Here is a 26,432-nt window from a genome sequence, read left to right as displayed (position 1 = left end):
CCGGTTCACATTTATCCGCATTGTATTCCATCCAGCAATTTGTTGCCAGTTGACTTTACCTGTCTTTGTCCATTTACAGAATTTCCACCTCCCCTTCATAATTTAGTTTCCTCCCGATCTTAGTGTCATCATAAATTTTAATTGCAGTTCTTTTTTTTTCACTCACACAAGTTATTGAGAAACATTACAAGCATTGGGGGCCAGCACTGATCACTGTGTGACTGCACCGGTTTATATTCAGTCAAATTGATAAAGACTGAGTTATCCCTCATGTCTGTTTCCTGTTTAATAACCAATCCTTCCCCAGTTCCTGTGCAGCACAGAGACAGTAGGAACTGCAGCTGCTGGAGAATCTGAGAGAACACAGTGTAGAGCTGGATGAACACAGCAGGCCAAGCAGCATCAGAGGAGCAGGAAAGGTGATTTTTCTGGCCTATTTCTGAAGAAGGGTCTCGGTCTGAAACGTCAGCCTCCCTGCTCCTCTGATGCTGCTTCACCTGCCGTGTTCATCCAGCTCCACACCTTGTTTTCACTGTGCGGCACACTTGATTTGCTGACTGTTCCAAAAATAAATCACAAAACGTAAGAACAAGAAGCAATTCAGCTGCTCGAACCTGCTGTCATCTTATCTCCATATTCCTGCTAGTTCTCCAGAACCTCCATTTACTTACTGTCCCAGCATCACCTGAACCCGCGGGTAGTGAATTACAAAGATTCATAACCATTTGAAGGAGGCAATTTGTACTCACTCCATATTAACTCTGCTACAGGTGGCCTTTTTATCTGGATGGTTCCACATGAAGAAATACACTGCCTTCGTCTGCATTATCAGTCTCCTTTCACGTCTTACATACCTCAATTACATCTTCTGTCATTCTTCTAAATTCCAAAGAATAAAGAACTAAAACGATCCACCTCCCTTCCTAAACAAGTCCCTTATCTCTAAAATCAATCTGGTGACACTCTTCTGAACTGATTGCAATGCCACTATATCTCTCGTCACTAAAAATGTTCCTATTACTCCAGTTGCATTCTCACTAATGTCTTGCAAGAGTGCAGCTACCTCCCTACTTTTATGCTATTTTCCTTTGGAATAAATTTGAGAATTCCATTTCTCTTGCTTGTTTCCTGCTGTATGTGCCTGCCACTTTCCTACAAATCATGGAGCAGGGCATCCAGATCCTCTGCAAGAAAGCACTCTGAAGTTTTTCTGTACAATATCTTGCCTTTCTACTCCTCTGATCAAAATGCATTAGCTCATATTGACCTACCTTAACTTTTATGTGGGAAATTTTAACCCTTCACCTAAATTATCAATATCCATTTGTAAATTTCTTATTTCTTCCTCACAACTTACTTTCCTAGCTATTTTCGTGTCATCTGAAAAAAAATGGCAATACAAATTTCATGACCCTCATCCAATTCATTAAAATAGACTGAAAATAGTTGTGGCCTGAAGACCAAGCACTCTGGCACCACACCTGTTCCAACTTGCCAATCAAAAATCCTATTTATTCCATCTCTCTGCATTTTGGTCGTTAGCCAAATCTTTCCCCAAGCGAAAAAATTAATTCTGAAGCCACTCGATCTTATCATGCATTTTTTTTTTCCTCTGGAAGTCCAGATATAATACACGCAAAAGATCCCTGCTATCCAGCTTTCTGGTCACATCTCTAAAGAACTCAAGCAAATTACTCCAAGATGATTTACCCTTCAAAACAAAATCCCTTGCTGACGCTGATGGCTAGCAGTTTGATGTTCAGATTTCCTGTTATTAATTCCTTAGAAATAGATTCTAACAATTTGCCTTCAATCCCAATAGTTTCTCATTGTATTTTATTCCCTAATGATGATGAATAATCGTAGTTCCTCCCTTTCTGTAGCCTCTGGATTAATTTCCAATTCCGGTGTAATGGACAAAAATGATTAAAAGTTTTGCTCTGATCGCCATGTAAGAGGTTTGTCTGGTTGAACAGCCTCATTTTTTGTTTCCTGTTTTACAAGCTTCATGGGCTAGATGTCCTCCTCATGCTCTCAGGGTCACAGGCACTAGCACCTGAATGTATTGCTCCTGTACCTAAGTCAGAGACTTAAAATTTGAATATCCTCTGCCTGCTGCAGTGGAAGACATTTGACGTCTAAAGGGGTCTAACTGTTACAGTGCAAATTTCAATGAGCTAAAGGGTCTCTCCTGTTCCTCCACGTCAGGTTCGAGGTAATGAACGGTTTCCTCCTTTGTCTCTGAAATGGGACTGAGGGAGTTATTGGTCTTCTGCTGTTCACATACAAACAGATAACAGTACAGTAACCCTACAGTGGCCCAGGAAGTCCACAGGGACATACTTCCCCTACCTATTCTCTTCAATTCCCCTCACCAGTTCGCCTAACATGCAAATCTTTGGGCTGTTGGAGAAAACTAGAGCACCCAACGGAAACCCACACAAGCACAGGGACAATTTGCAAATTCCACACAGACAGTCGCCTGAGGCTGGCATTGATCCAACGTCCTGGGCACTGTGAGGCAGCAGCGCTAACCAATGATCCACTGTGACACTTGATATGAGAACGTTTTAGGGGTCAGAGGAGGCTACAAGGATAAGAGATGCACGTGAATGCTCGAAAAGGTTACAAATATATGGAAGAGTGTAGGTGCTGGAGAATGTTACAGAGTTAGGGAGAGGCTGTAGATACTGGAGAAGGTGACAGAGATATAGAGGTTATCAGAACCGTAGGAGGATACAGAGATGTAGAGGAATGAAGGTGCTGGAGAAAATTGTAGAGATAGGGAGCATTGAAGTGGCTGGAGGAGAGATGGAATAGATGCTGAAGAAGTTTACTGAGAGAGGCATGGGACAGGGAAAGGAGGTGATGACAACATTGGGAGCAGTGTAGTTGAAGGATGAGATTACAGAGAAACGAAGCAGTGAAATCTGGAGGAAATTCAAAGTGTTATGGGCCAGAGGAAGTTACAGAAATAAGAATATGAAGCAAGAGACATTACAGAGATCGTGAGGCCTGTGCATGCCGGAACAGGTTACAGAGATTGTTTTCTTCATTCATTCACAGTATAAGGGCAGCGGTGTAGCAGCTGGAGATGAGAGAGATAGGGAGGCCTGGAGGAGGTGAAAGAGATAGGAAGTGTGAATGGGGCTAGCGGAGCTGAGAGAAAGCAGGAGGCTGAATGGTGCTGGGAGGTGAGAGAGCTCGGGAGGGTGAATAGGGCTGGAGGTGTTTAGAGAGATGGGAGGGCAAGTGGGACATGAGGAGTTGAAAGAGATAGGAAGGGGAAATGGGGCTGTGAGTTTAGAGAAATCAGGACAGTGAATGGGGCTGGCAAAAGTTAAAGAGATCAGGAGGCTGAATGGTGCTGGGAGGTTAGAGAGATAGGGAGAATGATTGAGGCTGGAGAAGGCCAAAGAGATAGTAAGGGCGAATGTGGCTGCAGGACGTTAGAGAGATGGGGAGGGCGAAGAGCCTGGAAAATATCACAGAGATAGGGAGGGCAAGTGGAGCTGGAGAAGGCTAGAGTGATAGGGAGGGATGCAGAAGGAGATGGACGCAGCAGCTGGCAGTGATGGCAAGGAAAGTTAGAGGCCCAGCTGGACAGTTTTAAAACACAGAATTGCACGTTAAATGAGAACAAATTGTAGAATTCAGTGCCACAGACAAAGAACTGGGAGTAACTGAAGGAATGAGACCTGAGAAGGCTTAATCTCAAGAGCCATGGGGACAGTGTCACACAGGACAACAGAGGCCCTTCGGCCCCTTCAGTCGACAGATGCAAAAATAAGAAGCCCTGTAGACACTGCAAAGTTGTCCTTGCTGGTGTCTGGGGACTGGAGACAAAATTGTTAGAGTCGTCCTTCAGACCAGTCAAGCAACAATATGACATAACGAAGTTTCATGGTGTCAGATCAGACTTTGACACAGAAACATCTGACTGAACCATCTCCCTGGATTGGTGGATTCGTGTTCCTCCACATTGAGCAGGACTTGAGGAAGCTTTGAGAGAGTGGGAAAGATGGAGAATGTATACAGAGTGGTTCATTTCAAAGCCACCAACAAGAGAGAATCGGCAGCAGCATTGCTGATGGAGATCGTTGGGTTTGAAAGCACATAGCTGCTGGGCTGGGGCAGCAACTGGTGGGGAAGGACCGACTAAGAGGTAAAAATGTGTGAACCTCATCTTCACCAATCTGCCGGATGCAGGCACATGGATCCATGATTGTATCAGCAACAGTGACTACTGCACACAGTATCTCAAGAGATGTAGTCCTAGTTTTACATTGGCAATAACCCCATCATGTGTATGACACTACTACTCTGTTAGATGGTTTAGATTTGAAGTAAATTTGGCAACTCAAAGCAGGGCTGTGAGAGGTGATATGGGTTACCAACAACAGCAGAATTTTACTCGAGCATGATTTTGCATAGCATTGCCCAGCATATCCTACACTTTATTCTGGCAATCAAGCCAGGGTTAAACACTTGCTCAATGAACAATACAGGAGTGCTTGCCAAAAGCAGCAGCAAGCCCATCTATAAATGATGTTGAGACCACTTTTGCAGCAAATAGAACAAGCAACAAATGATGGACAGATCTCACTGAACCCAGAATCAATGCATCAGACCTAATCTCTGCAATGCTGTGACATCCAGCCCTGAATGGTGTTGGGCAATCAAATAAATCACTGGAGGAGGATGCTCCACAAATATCATCTCCATCAATGATACAAAGGCCCAACACAACAGTAGAAGAGATAATAAAAACAGAAGTTGCCTGATAAGCTCAGCAGGTCTGGCAGCACCTGTGAAGAGAAAGAAAAAAACAGGGACAACATTTCAGGCCCAGTGACCCTTCCTCAGAACAGTCGAAAACATGAGGCTGAAATATTCACAGCAATGTTCAGACAGAAGTGTCGATGGGATGGTCGACTTCAGCCTCCTCCAAAGATTCCCAGCATTACACGTGGCAGTCTTCAAGTAATTTCATTCATTTTCTGTGATATGAACAAACAGCTGGAGGGACAGGATATTACAAAAGCTGATCCACCAGCTAAGAGAGGCGATTCAGCAGGAGGTTTCCTCATCAAAGTTTGATCTGACAGCATGACATTCCTACCATGGAAATAACTGTGTGTAAATATTAGCACATATCTTAGTACAAGGGAAAATAATCGTATATTTTCAAAGTCCTTGCACCTCACAATCATTTGAACTTGCTGGTGGTAAAAAAGTGTTTTCATTTAAAAGTCCTTTACTGTGATTTGTGTACTGTTCTCATCATATTGTTATCATAAAATTGAACTGAATAAGTCAGTAGATGTGTGCTTTTTGACATCGGAAAGTGGGTGTTTTCGAAGGATGTCGGCCTTCAGCGATATGATTTTGCTGTTAATAGTTAGATTTGCTGAGAATGTTTCCAGAGAAAGTTATGTCTTCAGTCACACACACGAATGTTGGGTTGGGAATATGCTGACCATATTTGTCGCTGGACAATTCTGTTTGGACACTAATGTGTGGAGCTGACATGCACTGGTTATTGTGAATGAGGGATTCAATGTAAGGGAACAGGTGCTGCAGGAGCCCATCACCTTTCTAACACCTTCATTCAGGATTAGGTCCGAGGTGCACCATTACAGAGGTTAGGTGGCACACCAGAAGTCATCAACAGAGATGAACTGATGAGACATGTTTGTTGGCAGGTCTTTTTTTTTTTACAAATGTTGAGCTGCACTGGACCAGCAATGAGCCTGGTGCTAGTTCATTGGCTAGTCTGCCTCATGCACTTCCTTGTCGATTGGGAATGCCTCTAACAGGTCTGTTGTCAAGGATTGTGTGAATATCAGTCCAAGTCCAGTTTAGATACTCTCTAGACAGATTTAGGACATGGCCAGTGTTTTGGAGGTAGTGGTGAAGCCCAGTAGCACTGCAGCTGAATTCAGGGGTTTTGTTTAAAGTTTATTTTTAACAGATTTGCTGACTGCAAGATGATGTGTTCACTGATCTGAACATGATTCAGCTGTTAACGAGAGTCACTAAATTCTGCAATAATTAGGTGTGTACTCTAGTAATTTAACTGTTTTCACTTCAGTTGTTTTCAAATGAAAAACAATGAACTTGGTTTATTTTTAGAAACATATAAGAACTAAAGTGATATTAACTCTTATGCTGTAAAAATATAAAAGTGAGCTGCATTATATTTCTTACCGACTCGTCCAGCAACATTCAGACATTGAGTGTAAAGCAGCATTCTGTCCCACGCAACAACAGCACGCTCTCTGCTAATTCCTTTCCAACTGTGCGAGGAAGAGGGAGCAGCTTCTTGGTATCTCGTCACTACAGTGCTCATCATTGATAAATGGGATACATATTCTTAACTGCATCGTCACCAATCTGGTTGCTGCAGATGCACCTATCCATTTAATATATCAATAAGTTTGGCCACTGAATAGTCCCTGTGGAAGAAAGTGACATCTTCACATTTTCTACCCCTTCACCATGTTATGTAGCAAACTATCTGCTGAACAGGAAATAATTCAAACAGATCTAGCAACTAATGACAAGGTATCCATGAGGAGCAGTGAACCATCAGCAGTAGCAGAATCATACTCTGCACGACTCACAGTCTGCAACCTCACGGCCCAGCACATTTCCCACTCTACAGTTACTATCAAGCCAGGAATCCACCCTGTTCAATGAAGAGTGCAGAAGGACATGCCAGGAGCAGCAGCAGACAGACCTAGACACGAGGTGACGACCTGGAAGAAGCTCCTATTGTCTTCAGCTACCAAACAGAACGACTTGCAATGCCAAACAGCATAAGCAGCAAGTGCTGGACAGCGCTGAGTGATCTCACAACCAATGGATCAGATCTAAACTCTGCAGACCTGCACATTTAGTTGTAAAAGATAGTGGGCAATGAAAAAGAACCATTAAAGGAGGAGGCTGATCTCCAACAACTGAATCCTCAGTTCTGGGGGAGCCCAGCGCATCAGGAAAAAAAAAGCTGAAGCACCTGTAACAGTCTTAAGCCAGAAATGCCAGGCAGGTATTACATTTCAGCCTCCTGCAGTGGTCCCCAAAATCAGAGATGACAATTTTCAGACAAATTGATTCACTCCATGCTGTATCAAGAAATGGCTGGAGGCACAGAAAACTGCGGTGGCCCTGGCAATATCTGACTCTAGAAATTTCCCCATCCTTTGCCAAGCTGTTCCAGTCCAGCAAGAGCACTGACATCTACCAACAATGTGGTTAATTGTCCACAAATGTCCTGGGCACAAAATCAGGGCAAAGTCATTGCTTCGAGGCAATGACATACCAGTATAAAGTCTACCATGTAAATCAGAAAAACAAAATAAAGTGTCAGCAATAATATGCTCAATCAGCAATAACCTGCTCAGTGACATTCAGCCAGTGTTCTGTCAGGGTGACTCAGCTCTTGATCACATTGCAAGCTTGGTTCAAAACAGCTGAACTCCAGAGGGGAAGTGAGAGTAATTATTCTTAATATCAAGGCACCATTTGACAGACTGTGACAACAGAAGCCCAATTAAAATTAGTGTTAATCAGAATTTGGGTGAAACGTTTTCGCTGCTTGGAGTAAATCACCAGTGAGATAAAGGGTTGTTTTTTGTTAGTATCAGTTGGTTAAAATCCAAGACATCACTGCAGCTTTTTCTCAGGAGAGATCGTGTCCGAGTCTCAAATATTTTCAGCTGCTTCAATAACCTTCCTTCCCTCATAAGGACGTCATGGGAATGTTCAGTGGTTATATGTCTCCCCAGATACTGACACAGTCCTGGTTCAAATGCAACAAACCCTGGAAAGTATTCAGGCTTGGTCTAAAGAGCGAGAAATAAGCAGTGGATCTACACAAAAGCCAGTCAAATAGAATATTCAATAATCAAACCACTCCCTTAATAATCAAAGGAATTACCATCACTACATCAGCAACAGAACGTTTATCATCATCCTGTGGCCACCAACTGCATTGAATGAGTCATATAAATATATGTGACTTCAAGAGCCAGTCAGGGGCTAGGAACCCAACAGTGAGTAACTCACCACCTGACTCCAGTCTTACAGATAGTGGGCAGGCTTTGGGAAGCCAAAGCTGCGTTGGAATATTCTCCAGAAATAACCCAAAAACAGAAACAGCCCATTTGATGACGATCACATTCATAAACATTCATCCCCTCCACCAGTTCTGCTTCAGAGTAGCAATACACAGCATCTAAAAGGTACACTGCAGAAATTCACCAAGGCTTATGAGTCAACACCTTCCAAACCTTCTCGATGGACAAAGGCAGCAGGTAAATGCAAAAAGTCAGTCTGTGAACTCTCTCCTTCATACGGCCAGATGTGATGTGCAATGATGACTGAACTACAGTTCTCAAGCTCCTCAGATCACTGATCAGTCCGGATTCAAATGCAGCCAGAATTGGACAACAGCCAGGATTGGGCTGACAAGTGACAAGTAATATTTGCACCACAAAATTGCCAGCAATATCCATCTCCAACGAGACAGACTCTGACCCTTGAAATTCAACAACATTGCTATCACTAAATCACCAACTAACAACATCTTGGAGTTTATCATTGACCGGAAACTGAGCTGAAATCACCAAAACATATGCCATGGTTTCATGAGCAGAACAAAGGCAAGGATCATGCAGTAAATAGATTACCTTCGGAATCTGTAAATCCTGTCCTCAAACTACAAGTCAGGAGCGTGATAGAACACTCTCCACTGGCCTGGATGGGTGCAGCGCCAACAACACTCAAGAAGATTCACACCATCCGCTACAAAGAAGACCAGTGAATGGTGTTACATCCATTGGTTGGCTTTCTTAGCTCTGTCAATCTGTTGCTACTTAGGTCTAATACCTGATTCAAGTTCTTAATGTTCCAATGCATTAACTGCACTTGCCCTTCTTGCTGTTAGTTATCCTGTGTCCGGCATGTGCTTTTACTTTAATAACCTTGATAATAGGGTGCATTATATCTTGTAGATTCCCTCCACCACAAGTGCACTGTAGCTGCAGCATGGACAATTCATAAGATGTAATGCACATTCCACAGATGGACGAGTGTAGCTCATGTATAGCTGAACTAGAGAAAGTTGCCCATGGAAAAGTGATGGTAAGCTAACTCCTTGAACCAATGCCATCCACCAGTTATGAGCTGACCTGCAATATACTTAGGGAACGAATTCCAGAACTTTGACCCAATGACCATGAGAGAATGGTGATATATTTCCCAGTCAGAATGGCGAGTGGCTTTGAAAAAAAAATCTTGCAGGCTGTGACATCAACATGTATCCGCTGACATTTTCCTTTGAGGTGGAAATGGTCGTGGGTTTGGAATGTGCTGAGGATCTTTGGTGAATTTTTGCAGTCTTTCTTGCAGCTGATACGTACAGCTTCTCTGAGCATCAGAACTGGGCGGATTGGGTGTTTGCGGATCTGGTGGCTTTGTCCTGGATGATGTTGAGCTTCTTGGGTATTGTTGGAGCCGCACCAGCCCAGGAAGGTGGGAAGTATTCCATCACACTCCTGAAACTTGTTTTGTGATAATGGACAAGATTTGGGGAGTCAACAGTTAAGTTACTCAATGCAGTATTCCCAGCTTCTGACCTGCTCTTGTAACCACTGTGTTAATGGTTATCCCCACAATATTGACAGTGGGGCATTCAATGATGCGAAGACCATAGAAGGCCAAGGGCCGGTGATTATATTGACTCTTTTTTGGTCATTGCCAATGCCTGACATTTGGATGACATGAATAGTCTTTGCCACTTGCTAGCTTACGTTTGGCTATTGTGCAGCTCCTTTTGTATTTGACTGGCAGAGCAGGGTTAAGGAGCAGGACATCCTACTGGTGTCACACATTTTTATGGTCTTATGGGAATCAAGGAGAAACTCTCCATTGATTTGAGACTTAGCTGGCCCACAGGAAATAGGATTACAGTTATTGCAAGTCAGTTATTTTCAGCTTCAGGACTTCTCTGCAGGATGTTCCTCAGGGGAGCTTCCTGTGCCCAAACTTCTTTACCTGCTTCATCAGTGACCTTCCCTCCATCGTAGGGAGTGGGATTTTAACTGACGATGGCACCATGGTCATAAACATGAACGTGGAGAATCTCATTGTCACCATTTGACATCTCATGGCATTGCCATTGCTGAATTCTTTACTTTTCTTCCAAGGCCATATAACGGCATTGGTTGCAACAACAGAACAGAAGCAAGGAATCCTGCAGATTTACATTTTCTCCTGTCTCATCAATAACCTGCTCAGTGACGCCCAGTTTGTGTTCCACCAGGACCACTCAGCTCCTGACCTCATTTCAGCCTTGGTTCAATATGCACAAAAGAGCTGAATTGAAAAGAGAAGGTGAGAGAGATGGCCATTGACATCAATGATGCATTTGTCTAAGTACAGCATCAAGGAACCCAAGCAAAACTGGAATCAATGAGTACTAGGGGCAAACTCTCTTGGGTTGGAGTAATATATGATACATAGGAAGATAATTACAGCTCCAGGACATATATGCAGGAGTTCTTCAGTGTAGTATCCTAGGCCCAGCCATTTTCAGCTGCTTCATCAATGACCTTGACTCCATCTCAAGGTCAGAAGTGCGGATGTTCACCAATGATTGCACAATGTTCAGCACCATCAGTGACTCCTCAGACACGGAAGCAGTCTGTGTCCAAAAACAACAAGATCTGGATAATATTCAGGCTTGGGCTGACAAGTGGCAGTAATATTTGTACCACATAACAGTCAGGCTATGACCAACACCACAAATAGACAATCTACCACCACCCCTCAACATTCAATGGTGTTCACGTCACTGACTCTCTCAACACCAAAATCCTGGGAGTTGCCATTGAGCAGAAAATCACCTGGGCTCCCCATATGAATGCAGTGGCTAAAAGTGCAGGTAAGAGTTTAGGAATACTGTGGGGAGTAATTCACTTCCTGACTCCCCAGGGCTTGTGCACCATCTGCAAGGCACACTTCGGGAGTGTGATGGAACAGTCCCCAAATTACATTCCATCTGGCAAACTATTATCCATTCGCTTTACCTAATCGTATCCATTTACACAATCCATCTTCTATCGATAGTTCAATTTCCTGCTTATCTTCATGTCATTGCCCAGAGTTGTTACAATCCATTTGTTCCACGCCTCCAAGTCATCGATATAGATTGTAAATTGTTGACGACTCAGCACTGGTCACTGTGTGAATCCACTGGTTACATTCTATCAAACTAACGAGGACTGGTTTTTCCTGAGTGTTTGCTTTCTGTATGATAACCAGTCCCTCCCCAATTCCTGTGCAGCACATGCAAAAGGCTGAATAAGGATGATGAGCCTCAGTCAGCAATTCTCCCCTCGAACCTGCTCCATCATTTAATACAATCATAGCTGATGGCATCTTGGCCTCAGTTCCACTTTCCTGTCCACTTTCCATAACTTATCATTTACTCAATGTCTCTTCGTCTTGGTTCGTGAATTCCACAACAACATTGTCAGTTCCCTTTAGCTTCTTATACACCTCAATGAAATCTCTTCTCATTCTTCTAAACTTCAGAAAGTATAGACCTGAACTGCTAGTAAGTAGCTTACTAAGTGTTTCTGGAATAAATCTCATTAAACTATTCTGATATGCTTCCTATGCAACTACATCTCTACTCAAGTCAGGGCACCATAACTGTACAAGGTACTCCAGCTGCAGACTCACTAATGTCTTACATAGTTGCAGTCTCACTCCACTACATTTATACTCTGTTCATTTAGAAATAAACGCTGAAATTGCACTTGCCTTCCTCACTACCTGCTGTACCTGTGTATGAATTTTCTCTGATATTCTCAAGTAAACCCAGATCCCTCTGCACTTATGCACTTTGAAGTTTCTTGACATTGAGATAATAAGTTGGCTTTGTACTATGCTGACCAAAATGGATAACCCCATACTTGTGCTCATTAGGTTTAACTGCAAAATGTTGGTCCATTCACTGAACTATCAGTTCCATTTGTAAATCTTTACAGCTTCATTGCAAACCTACTTTTCCACCCATTTTAATGTCAAGTAAAATTTGGTGGCAGTATCTTCTGTACTTTCAATCAAATAATGCAATAGTTTGCAAATAGTTGGGGCCTGATCACTGAATTCTAGCACATCAAAAGTTCCAATCATAATCCTACACACCCTTACGCCATCTCACTGCATGTTGTTGGCTCACCAATTCTCTATTCAGGTTAATAAATTATTATAGCCCAGTGCTCTTATTTTACAGATTAAACATTTGTCCAGCACGTTATCCAAAAACTTATGGATGTCCAGACATGTAACTTTTCCATAATCTTCATTATCCACATTGCCTGTCACATTGTGAAAGAACTCAATCAAATAATTCAATATGATTTGTTCTCCATGAAACCATGCTGACTCTGCTGGATTGTGGTCTGACTTTGCAAACCTGCTGTTTTTTAACTCCCAGATAATGGAATTTAACATTTTAACTTCAATCTCAATAGTCTACTCACTACTTTCTACTCCTTCGTCAATCTAGTTATTTTAAGTTCTTATCTTTCTACAATTTCTATGTACACTTTCCAGTTCCTGTGCAAGAGGCACGAGGCTGTAAAGGTCTGCTGTGATTGCTGTGTAAGAGACATGATTGGCTGAATGGTTTCAATCAGTTCCTGGTTTATAACTAGATGGGCTGAATGTTCACCTGGTATTCTTACATTATGGTCTAGATGGCCAGAATGCCTTACTCCTGTTCCTGAGTAAGACACAAGTTCTGAATGTACTCCTCCTGTTGACGTAAAAGTGGATTGAGGGCTTATGGAACCTTCCTGTTGCTGTGTTGTTCAAGGGCCTGAAGTGTGTCCTCAGTTTCCTCCATCACAGCATTGAGATGCTGACCGGTCTCCTCCCCCATCCCTGAGTGAGTGTTCCTCTCCTGTTCCCATCCAACAGGCACGTGGCTTAATTAACTGCTCCTTTTTCATTAAGATTTCAAATTGTTTTGAGTACTTCTCAGTTCCTGTGCATCAGGGTTGATGGACTGAATGGCTGACACTTATTCCAGTGGGACATTCTACAGCCGGACTTCAGAGAACTCGGAAGAAGGCTGAAAAGCAGGGCTTCCAGGGTGGTTATCTCTGGTTTGCTTCCAGTTCCTCAGGCTGGAGAGAGCAGGAACAGGGAGATAATGAACTTGAATGTGTGGCTGACAAACTGGTGCAGGAAACAAGGATTTACATTCTTGGATCACTGGGGTATGTTTTGGGGTAAGGATAAATTGTACCAGAGGGACAGGCTGCATCTTAATAGGTAGGGGACCAGCATTCTGGCAGTCAGATTTGCCACTGCAACACAGGTGTGTTTAAAATAAGTAGTTGGGTGGGGGGTTGGGGGGGTGCTAACTGGAAATTTAAGAATGAAGTTAAAGGGAAAGTGAGAATAAGAGAAGTTAAGGCAGACAACAGAATCAATGGAGCAGAAAACTCAAGAAGGGATTGTACAGTATGGCCAAGTGAAATAGGGATTGATAGAAGGGTGGGGGGAGTAACAAATTAAATGTATTATATATGAAATCACGAAACGTAAGAAATAAGGTGGATGAGCTTGTGGCTCAGTTGGAAATTGGCAGGTACAATGTTGTGGGGATAACTGAGGCCTGGCTTCAAGTGGACAGGGCCTGGGAAATGAATGTTCAAGGCCATACGTGCTATCAAAAGGACAGACTGATGGGCAGATCGTTGTTGGGTGGCCCTATTGGTGAGGAATGATATGCGAACAGGGACATGGAATCAGGAGATATAGAGTCAGTATGAATGGAGCTGTGAAATTCTAAGAGTAGAGCGACCCGAATGGGAGTTATCTACAGGCCCCCAAACAGTAGTCAGGATGTAGGGTGTAAGCTGATTCAGGAGTTGAAATTGGCATGTCGCAAAGGTATTACTACAGTTGTATTGGGGTACTGCAACATGCAGGTAGACTGGGAGAATCAGGATGGTACTGGACCCCAAGAACGGGAGTTTGTGGAGTGACTCCGAGATGTATTCTTGGAACAGCTTATACTGGAGCCGATCAGGGAGAAGGCAATTCTGGCTCTGGTAACAAAGTGTGGAGCTGGATGAACACAGCAGGCCAAGCAGCATCTCAGGAGCACAAAAGCTGACGTTTCGGTCCTAGACCCTTCATCAGAGAGGGGGATGGGGTGAGGGTTCTGGAATAAATAGGGAGAGAGGGGGAGGCGGACCGAAGATGGAGAACAAAGAAGATAGGTGGAGAGAGTATAGGTGCGGAGGTAGGGAGGGGATAGGTCAGTCCGGGGAAGACGGACAGGTCAAGGAGGTGGGATGAGGTTAGTAGGTAGATGGGGGTGCGGCTTGGTGTGGGAAGAAGGGATGGGTGAGAGGAAGAACAGGTTAGGGAGGCGGAGACAGGTTGGACTGGTTTTGGGATGCAGTGGGTGGAGGGGAAGAGCTGGGCTGCTTGTGTCGTGCAGTGGGGGGAGGGGACGAACTGGGCTGGTTTAGGGATGCAGTTGGGGAAGGGGAGATTTTGAAACTGGTGAAGTCCACATTGATACCATTAGGCTGCAGGGTTCCCAGGCGGAATATGAGTTGCTGTTCCTGCAACCTTCGGGTGGCATCATAGTGGCACTGCAGGAGGCCCATGATGGACATGTCATCTGAAAAATGGGAGGGGGAGTGGAAATGGTTGGCGACTGGGAGGTGCAGTAGTTTGTTGCGAACTGAGTGGACGTGTTCTGCAAAGCAGTCTCCAAGTCTCCGCTTGGTTTCCCCAATGTAGAGGAAGCCACACCGGGTACAGTGGATGCAGTATACCACATTGGCAGATGTGCAGGTGAACCTCTGCTTAATGTGGAATGTCATCTTGGGGCCTGGGATAGGGGTGAGGGGGGAGGTGTGGGGGCAAGTGTAGCATTTCCTGCGGTTGCAGGGGAAGGTGCCGGGTGTGGTGGGGTTGGAGGGCAGTGTGGAGCGAACAAGCGAGTCACGGACAGAGTGATCTCTCCGGAAAGCCGACAGGGGTGGGGTTGGAAAATTTTCTTGGGTGGTGGGGTCGGATTGTAGATGGCGGAAGTGTCGAAGGATGATGCGTTGTATCCGGAGGTTGGTGGGGTGGTGTGTGAGAACGAGGGGGATCCTCTTTGGGTGGTTGTGGCGGGGGCGGGGTGTGAGGGACGTGTTGTGGGAAATGCGGGAGACGCGGTCGAGGGCGTTTTCGATCACTGTGGGGGGAAAGTTGCGGTCCTTGAAGAACTTGGACATCTGGGATGTGCGGGAGTGGAATGTCTTGTCATGGGAGCAGATGCGGCGGAGGCGGAGGAATTGGGAATAGGGGATGGAATTTTTGCAGGATGGTGGGTGGGAGGAGGTGTACTCTAGGTAGCTGTGGGAGTTGGTGGGCTTGAAATGGACATCAGTTACAAGCTGGTTGCCTGAGATGGAGACTGAGAGGTCCAGGAAGGTGAGGGATTTGCTGGAGATGGCCCAGGTGAACTGAAGGTTGGGGTGGAAGGTGTTGGTGAAGTGGATGAACTGTTCGAGCTCCTCTGGGGAGCAAGAGGCGGCGCCGATACAGTCATCAATGTACCGGAGGAAGAGGTGGGGTTTGGGGCCTGTGTAGGTGCGGAAGAGAGACTGTTCCATGTAAGCTACAAAGAGGCAGGCATAGCTGGGGCCCATGGCCACCCCCTTAGTCTGTAGGAAGTGGGAGGAGTCAAAAGAGAAGTTGTTGAGGGTGAGGACGAGTTCGGCTAGGCGGATGAGGGTGTCGGTGGAGGGGGACTGGTCGGGCCTGCGGGACAGGAAGAAGCGGAGGGCCTTGAGGCCATCTGCATGCGGAATGCAGGTGTATAGGGACTGGACATCCATGGTGAAGATGAGGTGTTGGGGGCCAGGGAATTGGAAGTCCTGGAGGAGGTGGAGGGCGTGGGTGGTGTCTCGGATGTAGGTGGGGAGTTCCTGGACCAAAGGGGAGAAAATGGAATCCAGATAGGTGGAGATGAGTTCGGTGGGGCAGGAGCAGGCTGAGACGATTGGTCGACCAGGGCAGGCAGGTTTGTGGATTTTGGGAAGGAGATAGAAACGGGCCGTGCGGGGTTGGGGAACAATGAGGTTGGAGGCTGTGGGTGGGAGGTCCCCTGAGGTTATGAGGTCATGAATGGTGTTGGAGATGATGGTTTGGTGCTCGGGTGTGAGGTCATGATCGAGGGGGCGGTAGGAGGTGGTGTCGGAGAGTTGGCATTTGGCCTCGGCGATGTAGAGGTCAGTGCGCCATACTACCACTGCGCCACCCTTGTCTGCGGGTTTGATGGTGAGGTTGGGGTTGGAGCGGAGGGAGCGGAGGGCTGTCCGTTCTGCGGGGCAGAAGTTGGAGTGGGTGAGAGGGGTGGAGAGGTTGAGGCGGTTAATGTCTCGACGGCAGTTAGAGATGAAGAGGTCGAGGGAGGGTAGGAGGCCTGGGGGTGGTGTCCAGGAAGAGGGCTTGTGTTGGAAGCGGGTGAAGGGGTCAGTGGAGGGAGGGTTAGGTTCCCGGTTGAAGAAGTAGGCGTGGAGGCGGAGACGGCGGAAAAACTGCTCCTTGTCCAATCGTGACTGGTATTCATTGATGTGTGGTTGTAGGGGGACAAAGGTGAGCCCCTTACTAAGGACTGACCGTTCGTCCTCAGTCAGTGGGAGGTCTGGGGGGATGGTGAAGATGCGGCAGGGTTCAGTGTGACTGTCTTCTCTGGGCTCTGGTGTTGTGCAACGATTTGATCAGGCACCTCAAAGTAAAGGAGCCATTAGGTGGTAGTGACCATAATATGATCAGTTTTAATCTGCAATTTGAGAGGGAGAAGGGAGAATCGGAAGTGTCAATATTGCAGTTGAACAAAGGGAACTATGCAGCTAAGAGGGTGGAGCTGGCCAAAGTTCAATGGTTCAATACCGTAGCAGGGATGGCAGTGGAACAACAATGGCAGGTATTTCTGGATATAAAGCAGAAGGTGCAGGATCAGTTCATACCAAAGAGGAAGAAAGATCCTAAGGGGAGGCAGGGGTGACTGTGGCTGACGAAGGAAGTTAAGGACTGTATCAAGATAAAAGAGAAGAAGTATAACATAGCAAAGATGAGCAGGAAGACAGAGGACTGGGAAAGTTTTAAAGAGCAACAGAAGATAACTAAAAAGCCAATACGTGGAGAAAAAAAAGAGGTACGAAGGCAAACTGGTCAAAAATATAAAGGAGAATAGTAAAAGCTTTTTTAGGTATATGAAAAGAAAAAAAATGGTTGACTAAAATTGGGCCCTTGAAGTCAGAAACAGGTGAATTTATTATGGGGAACAAGGAAATGGCAGAGGATCTGAATAGGTACTTTGGATCTGTCTTTACAAGGGAAGACACAAGCAATCTCTTAGATGTAATAGTGGCTGAAGGACCTACGGTAAGGGACGAACTGAAGGGAATTTGTGTTAGGCAGGAAATGGTGTTGGGTAGACTGTTAGGTCTGAAGGCTGTTAAGTCCCCTGGACCTGATGGTCTGCATCCCAGGGTACTTAAGAAGGTGGCTCTGTAAATCGTGGGCGCATTGGTAATCATTTTCCGATGTTCTATAGATTCAGAATCAGTTCCTGTACATTGGAGGATGGCTAATGTTGTCCCACTTTTCAAGAAACGAGGGAGAGAGAAAACAGGAAATTGTAGATCAGTTAGCCTGACATCGGTGGTGGGAAAGATGCTGGAGTCAATGATAAAAGATGAAATTGCGACTCATTTGGATAGCAGTAACAGGATAGGTGAGAGTCAGCATGGATTTATGAAGGGGAAATCGTGTTTCACTAATCTTCTGGAATTTTTTGAGGATGTATCTATGAAGGTGGACAAGGGTGAATCAGTGGATGTAGAGTACATGAACTTTCAGAAAGCCTTTGATAAAGTCGCACATCGGAGATTGGTGAGCAAAATTAGGACACATGGTATTGGGGGCAAAATATTGACTTGGATTGAAAATTGGCTGGCTGATAGGAAGCAAAGAGTAGTGATAAACGGGTTCCTTTCGGAATGGTAGGCCGTGACCAGTGGGGTACCACAAGGTTCGGTGCTGGGACCGCAGCTGTTTACAATATGCATTAATGATATAGACGAAGGCATTAAAAATAATATTAGCAAATTTTCTGATGACACAAAGGTGGGTGGCCGTGTGAAATGTGAGGAGGCTGTTGTTAGAATACAGGGTGACTTGGACAGGCTAGATGAGTGGACAGATGCATGGCAGATGCAGTTTAATGTGGATAAATGTGTGGTTATCCACTTTGATGGCAAGAACACGAAGGCAGATTACTAGCTAAATGGGGTCAAGTTCGGTTAAGGGAAAGTACAACGAGATCTAGGCGTTCTTGTACATCAGTCAATGAAAGCAAGCATGCAAGTACAGCAGGCAGCGAAGAAAGCTAATGGCATGCTGGCCTTCATAACAAGAGGAATTGAGTATAGGAGCAAAGAGGTCGTTCTGCAGCTGTACAGGGCCCTGGTGAGACTGCACCTGGAGTAGTGTGTGCAGTTTTGGTCTCCAAATTAGAGGAAGAACATTCTTCCTATTGAAAGAGTGCAGTGTAGGTTCACGAGGTCAATTCCCGGAAAGGCGGGACTATCATATGTTGAAAGATTGGAGCGACTGTGCTGGTATACACTTGAGTTTAGAAGGATGAGAGGGGATCTGATTGAGACGTATAAGATTATCAACGGATTGGACACTCTGGAGACAGGAAGCATGTTTCCGCTGATGGGTGAGTCCAGAACCAGACGACACAGTTTAAAAATAAGGGGGAGGCCATTTAGAACAGAGTTGAGGAAAAACTTCTTCACCCAGAGTGGTGGATATATGGAATGCTCTGCTCCAGAAGGCAGTTAAGGCCAACTCTCTGGATACTTTCCAGAAAGAGATAGACAGAGCTCTTAAAGATCGTGGAATCAAGGGATTATGGGGATAAGGCAGGAACAGGATACTGATTGTGAATGATCAGCTATGATCAGAAGGAATGATGGTGCTGGCTCGAAGGACCAAATGGCCTACTCAAGCACCCATTGTCTATTGTCATATTCACACCATTTTTCCAGGTTTCCTGTCTTTGAAATTTGTACTAAAATCTAATTTCTTTACAAATAGTGTCCAGTATAAATTGATTTCTAGTTACCTCAAAACTCTTCTCACAACCAAGAGTGATACCCCAAAGGTATTGCTTATTTCCCTCCGCATCAATTAGTGTTAGTTCTAATTACACTGATGAGGGTGAGAAAAGAAATAGGCGATGTGCACTTGAAACTGCAGAGCTACAAGTCTGCAATGTTCACCTCACGTTGTCTCAACATGAAGTGAGGACACACAGCAGTTACTGTTTATTCTTGTTTGTGTTTATGACATCACAGACAAACCATTGTGACGTCACTGGGCTTATTCTTTTTTAAAAGAAAACCTTCCTGAGAAAGAACACAAAACCTGTTCGAGCAGTTACCTGCTGTTTTCCACTTCATCTCCGTGTACGCGGTTGTCATGTGGGGAGGGGTTGTTTGTAAACGTGGGCATCATGTCATGGATGCAATTCCCCATCTCCACCATCTTCCCTTAGCCTTCCTGGTATATTGCCCATGGGGGTGAAGGCACCAGGAGGCCTGCCCACATGTGACCAATACATGTATTAATTTATTTGGTGGCCAGACTCGCTGGTCAGCTGTCAAGAGGATGGATGGTCTCATCTGTCCTGAAAGTCCCTTAAAAACATCCCTGAGGTTAATTTAACCTTTATATTCACCTTTGAATCCTTTGCACTCCTCTCATCACAGTCACAACAACACTTACTGTTATGTCCTGCATGTTCACCAACTCTCTATTCATGCTCATACATTATCTTCAGTTCCAGAGCCCTTATCTTATCTATTAGCCACCAGTGTGACACCTTACAAAATGCCTCTTGGGAATCCAGGTGTTATGAAGCTGTTGGTTTCCTCTTTCCGGCCTCACTTGTTTGACTCTGAGAAAGGAAGAAAATTGTCAAACATGCCTGGTCCCAGGGTGACCTTGGACATACCTGCAACTGTCCTGTCTCCATCATGGAATGTCTTCTTCTGGATTGACCACGTTGATTTAATCAGATGATACGATTTTTGTTTTAAGTGCATTGCTGAAACATACTTAATGAAGGGACATTATGAAACACTTGCCCAACTGATTAAAACTCATGTTAACTGGCTTTATTCCTTATGTTTGCTCCTCCTTCTTTCTTAAATAGCAGTTTTACAACTGCTAATTTCTACTTCACTCAGAATTTTCCAAAATACAGGATGTTTTGCTAAATCAGAAACCAAAATATCTACGACGTGATAATGGGAACTGCAGATGCTGGAGAATCCAAGATAATGAAATGTGAGGCTGGATGAACACAGCAGGCCCAGCAGATCCTGAGATGCTGCTGGGCCCGCTGTGTTCATCCAGCCTCACATTTCATTAAACAAAATATCTACGATGTCTGAAGCATGGCTCCAGGGGCATTCAGTTTCTTGGAAGGACGGACAAAGAGGAGGAGGTGGGTCAGTATTGCCGGTTACAGAATAAAATTAATATTGTAATGACAATGGATATTAGTTCTGGTGAAATGGAGTCTGGGTACAGTTCAGAAACATCAAGGGACAGAAATTGACAGTGTTCGATGTATATACACCCCAGTCATCTCCAGTGGTAATTTTAGCAGAAGGCACGAAACAGGAAATTGAAGACACCAGCAGAAAGGGAGAGCTCTAATTATGATGAATGGTCATTGACTTCAAGAGTCAGGTGACTTCAGTTGGCATAAAGATTGGGCAAAGCAAATCAGTTATCATTCCATACAGGAGGAATTTCTGACATACTTTTTAAGCTCATTCACGGGATGAGGGCATCACTGGCTAGGCTAACATTTATTACCCATTCCTAAATGACCAGAGAGCAGTTAAGAGTCGACCACATTGCTGTGGGGCTGGAGTTACATGTAAGCAAGGATGGCAGTTTACTTCCCTTAAAGGATAACGGATTCATGCTCACCATTAGACGCTTAATTCCAGGTTTGTATTGAATTCAAATTCCGCCATCTGCTGCAACGGGATTCAAACACAAGTCCCCAAAATACTATCTGGGTCTCTGGATTAACTGTCCAGTGATAACAACCTCAGGCCACTGTCTCCACAATGAAGTGTGTGCTATGCAGGTTTCTGGGTCAACACTTTGAGGAACCAACAAGCGAAGCTGAAGTTTGAGGTGGGAAGACTGTGTTCATGCCCCCTCGGGGAAGTGAACCTCATTTTCACCCACAGAAGGAAACTAACAAGGACACCTTCCACCGAGAGTGCCAGAGGCTTTCGGAGAGAGCAACCCGCAGAAAGCAGAACTTCACTCACTTGGCTCTATTGTCCCATTTCAGACTTCAAAACTAGAACCTATTTACAGCAACAAATGGAAGTATTTGACGGATGCCCTGGCTTTGTGCTCCTCCCCCATTGCTCACCTGCATTTTTCCTGCTTCACCTTGTACTTCCAGCCAAACATCACTGATGTCAGCTGCTTCCTGCCATTCCAAATGCTGCTCCTCTAGTGGAAGGACAAACAGCAATGTGGAAATTCAGACACATTTCTGGCCTGCGAAGGAAATGATACTGTTATAATTTCAGATAATTTTTAAAGGGCTCTTTTTGACCTTTGAAGCAGGGGGTGTACAAACACTACCACAGGCCCCAATAAGGCTCGAACTCACAACCACTGGTTTATGAGACCAGTGCTCTGACCACTGAGCTGTGGAGCCAGGCACAGAGACAGGGAAAGAGGGTCTCATGAATTGGAAAAGACAAAGTAATAGATAACTGGAGACTATTATATATCAACACATCACAAAACCAAAACAGAGCAGAGGGGCATCATGTGCAGATGGTTTGGAGAATGCAAGGCCGACTCAGACAGGGTCCGGAGTGCCATAAACAGATTTTTCCTGCTAGTCCAGTGATTACGATACAGTGTCTTCACTGTCATAGCCTGTTCATGGTTATCATTTAAGGTAATAAATACAAAATATTGACTGATCTTGAGAAGAAGAATTATGCCATTGATCAGTCAAAATCGATTCACTCCATGTTACAGTTCCACATCAGCAATGCCAGCTGAAACTGCCTGATGTGCAATCAGTTTAAAACAAGAATAGAGGGGAGATCAGGAAAAGTGAAGGGCAATGGTAGTTTGTGAGAGGTGACTGGAGGCCAAGTGGAGCCAGGCTCAATGTGGGTGCTGGAGACCAGTCTTCACTGTTTACTCTGGCATACAGATCACATTGGAGCTCCTTTGTGTGTTGTCCTTTGCACATCACAACTCGGGTCAGTGCCTCGAGGGGCTCAGATACTTTTAATTTGGCAACTAACTCAGGTCAGTGGCGCACAAACTAAGCTGTGTCGGGACACGATTTAAACGGGCCACCACTCATTGCAATGACCCAGAACTTTGCAGAAAGAGGGAGAACACCAATACAAAATCTTCGCTTTGAATGGCTATCCCTGCAATTTCATCCGCAGGTACTGACTAAACACCAACACGAAGAGGACACATTATGCCCGAACACACTGGACACACTGCCACACATCAAGAACACATCAGAACTGACAACTCCTATGACCACTAGGAATTACGGTAGCACACAAGTCCAAAGCCACGCGATGACAAACATTCTCAAGGATTAAAGACGCCATACCCATGACATGCAGAACTGACATTGTTTACAAAATACCGTGCAACGATTGCCACAAACATTGTATCAGTCAGACAGGAAGGAAACGAGCCATCAGTGCACATGAACGTCAGCTGGCAGCAAAATGACATGACAAACTTTCCCTAATATCAGTACACCCGGATAATGAAGGCCATCAGTTCAACTGGGACAGCATAACTGTCGTAGTGCAATCCAAATATAGACACACATGGGAATTCCTAGAGGCATGGTTCTCAATCCATAATGCAGTCGGCAAACATATAGAATTGGACCCCACATGCAGCCCATACAGAACAGAATGCGAAATGACAGAAGTTGCGGGAACAGACCGGGCAGTATAAATTCCAAGTGGAGGAGAACAACATCGCTTCTTTGGAAGCCTCACTCTTGGCGTTACCTCGCATGGTGACGAAAAGTCTGAATGAAAACAAGCCAACTGGGTGAGCAAGTTTACAACTAACTTTACCGTATTTGTGATATTATACACACACTGTTCTACCCGCTTCTCGCACTGTACACAAGGTTTCCCGACAAAAGGCAGCTTTAGGTGGCACACAAGCGATTTCTCCTGACAATGGTTACTGTTGCCATGAGGTGGGATATGAAGTAGACAGTGAGCTGAAGTAGCCCCACACTCATGTTACTCATTTACCTTTCAGTTTCAATTTTCAATTTCCAAAACCCAGCGATCCAATCACTTCAGCTGCTGGGAACCTGACAAAAACAGCGCTGGGCAGACAATCCTTTTCGAAAGCGTCTGTCAATTTGCAAGGGTAGAAAAGCTGTCAACTTCACTCGAGCAAGACAGAATACAATATTCCAAACTTCCAATCCAAATTCAGATGCCGTATCAATTACACCACTGGCTCCACACATCTTGCTGCAGCTTTCATCCTGTCGATTGTGATGTAATCGGGGATACTGGCGGAAAAACCATTTGCAAGGTGAATATCCTGCAAAATAATCACCGTCACTGCTGCACTTCAATGTTCCCCACTTTGTGAAGCGGTGAATGTCACTGGCAAACGAAAGACATTAGCCCTCACGTGCCTGCTTCACTGTCACCTGTTTCTTTGCCACCTGTTTCTCTGCTGGAACTTGCCATTGTTTTATTCACAGTCATTGCAAAGTTCTGCCTCACTTTTTTTTTATTATTTATCCTCGCAACTTAAAAACATCCCCTAGTCTTGAAATCTCCCATCCTTGGGAAATGACGACCACAATTCATACTATCTACATGTCTCATTATTTTATGAACTTCCAACAGCCCACCTCTCAAACTCTTAAGCACCAGCAAGAAAAGTCAAAGTCTATCTGACCTTTCTTTATAAATCCAACCTTCCATATCAGGCAACATCCTGGTAAACCTCTTCTTAATACTCGCCAGCTTCATAATGTGCCTCCTGTAATCGTGCGACAGAATCCACACACTGTATTCCAGAAGAGGTCTCATCAACATCCTGTGCAACCTCAATATGACTTCCCAAATCCTAAACTGAAACAATTGAGCAATGAAGGCTGGTGTGCCAAAAGCATGTTTAACCACTGTCTAAATGTGATGTAATCTTCAAATAATCCTGTACCAAATTCCCCTAGGTCCATGAATAGGCACCTTAACAGTGAGACAAAGTCTGTGGGAGGATGGGGAATAGTTTTGAATTTCTTTGGCCTCACATCTGAAGAAATTTATTGGACACATGCAGCTGAAGAAGATCAACAATTCATTCTCTGTGAAGAACTATAAATGAACCCGAACATTTTTCAATTAAAAAGTAAAGTTAGACCCTCTCGAGTCGGAACGAAGCCGTCGCTGTTCTGTTTCTGAGCTTATATTACCCAACAAGTTCTGCACCAGTTCATTCATTCACCATATCCTGACACATGAACTTTGGCTCACTCTCCAAAGGTATCAGTAACTATTGCCAATCCTCAGTTACATCTGGAGAATTTGATGTTTGACCTTTCTGAACGATTGCAAGCCGTGTGGTGAAGTCGCACTTGCAATGATATTAGTTAAGGAGTTACCAAATGATCGTGAAGGATTAGTGATGTTTTCCAAAAGAACAATTTAAATGTTTTCACACTTTTGATTCAGTCCAATGATCTGACATATTACACAAGGTTGTCACAAAACAATATTTGATACCAGGCACTTATTAGTACAAGTGACCCGAAACTGGCCAAAGTAGTAGGTTTCAAGGAATATCCTGAACAAACAAGGGGACTTTGAAAACCAGGGATGTTTAGGGAGTAAATTCAACAGCTTATGGCCTTGGAGACTGAAAACATGAAAAAGGTGGGAGAGTTAAAACCAGAAATCTACTGGAGTTTGGAAGTCAGGTAGAACAAATATCTTGAAGGAAAAAGGAAAAAAGAACAGTAGATGCTTGAAAGTAGTAACACAAGCAGAAATTGATGAAAAACTCGGCTTATCTGGCAGTGGTTGTGGAGAGAGAGCAGCATTATTGTTTTGTGTCCAGTGACCCTTCTTCAGATATATCTGCAGCTGGAGGCACTATCAAACGAAGGAGGTGGGATGACAAAATTTCAAAATAAGGATATGAATTTCAATACCTTGGTGCTTTGCCACCCAGAAAATGTGTATGCTAATAAGCACAGCATGGCAAAACTCAAAGATGTTGAAATGGGTGAGAGTAAACACAGGGGCAGCAGATTTTTGGATCATCTCAAGAATTCAGAGAAGTAGAATTAAGAAGCCGGCCAGGAGTGTGTTTGGGGAGTTAAGTTGAGAGGTAACAAAGGAGTGGATGAGAGTTTCAGCAGCAGATGAACTAGGATGCTGTTGAGGTTGAAATTGTACGTGGTCTATGTGGTAATGGGCGTGGGGGTGAGTAATGTGGTTGGAAGCTCATCTTGGGGTGAAATATTGCACTATGACTGTGAGCAGTGTGTTACCTGCCAATTACCAGAGGCAGGGATGGAGTCAGTGGTGAGGAAGTGGAGTTTGCCTGCCAGCCTGGATTGACATTTAGTATTGTCTATTTAAATGTGATCTATACCCGTTTCAAACTGGAACGGACTTGGCAGCAGAACTAATTTGTGAACCAACTGTCAGCTCGATTGAGACAAAGCGTGGAGTTTATCTGTTATGAAGTAAACTACAGTGACAAACTCTGACAGCTATTTCCAGTTGAATGTGGAGTATACTGCTTATGCCAATAACTAGACAGTAGAACAGTGAAACAACTTATTGGAGTTTTTGCAGCCTCTGTCTTCAAACTTTTTCGTCTGTTTTGGCCTTTTATCTTCTGATTCTCGTTGCTTTCCATTGCACAGACCTTTCTTGGGAATCTCTTTTATGCTTGTTCTTTTTTGATTAACCTCCCTCTCTGCGCAATCACAGTTAATATGAACAACACTCACCTCACTTCACCACGTGGTGTTCTTCATATTCATAATTATTCCCTTTACATCTTACCTGAGGACTGTTATACCTGTATTTATTACCCTTATTTCACTGCCATTTCTCTACTGGCTGCCAGAGCGGTATCAAGGGCTATCTTTAGCTTTGAGCTGCAGGAAGCCTTTTCAATCGCGACTTATTGAAAAAAAAGACAAAAGAACTGGGATGTTGTAAATCAGGAACAAAAACAAC

This window comes from Stegostoma tigrinum, chromosome 11 (genome assembly GCF_030684315.1).
Source record: "Stegostoma tigrinum isolate sSteTig4 chromosome 11, sSteTig4.hap1, whole genome shotgun sequence".
NCBI lineage: Eukaryota > Metazoa > Chordata > Chondrichthyes > Orectolobiformes > Stegostomatidae > Stegostoma > Stegostoma tigrinum.
Note: the sequence above shows the minus strand (reverse complement) of the source record.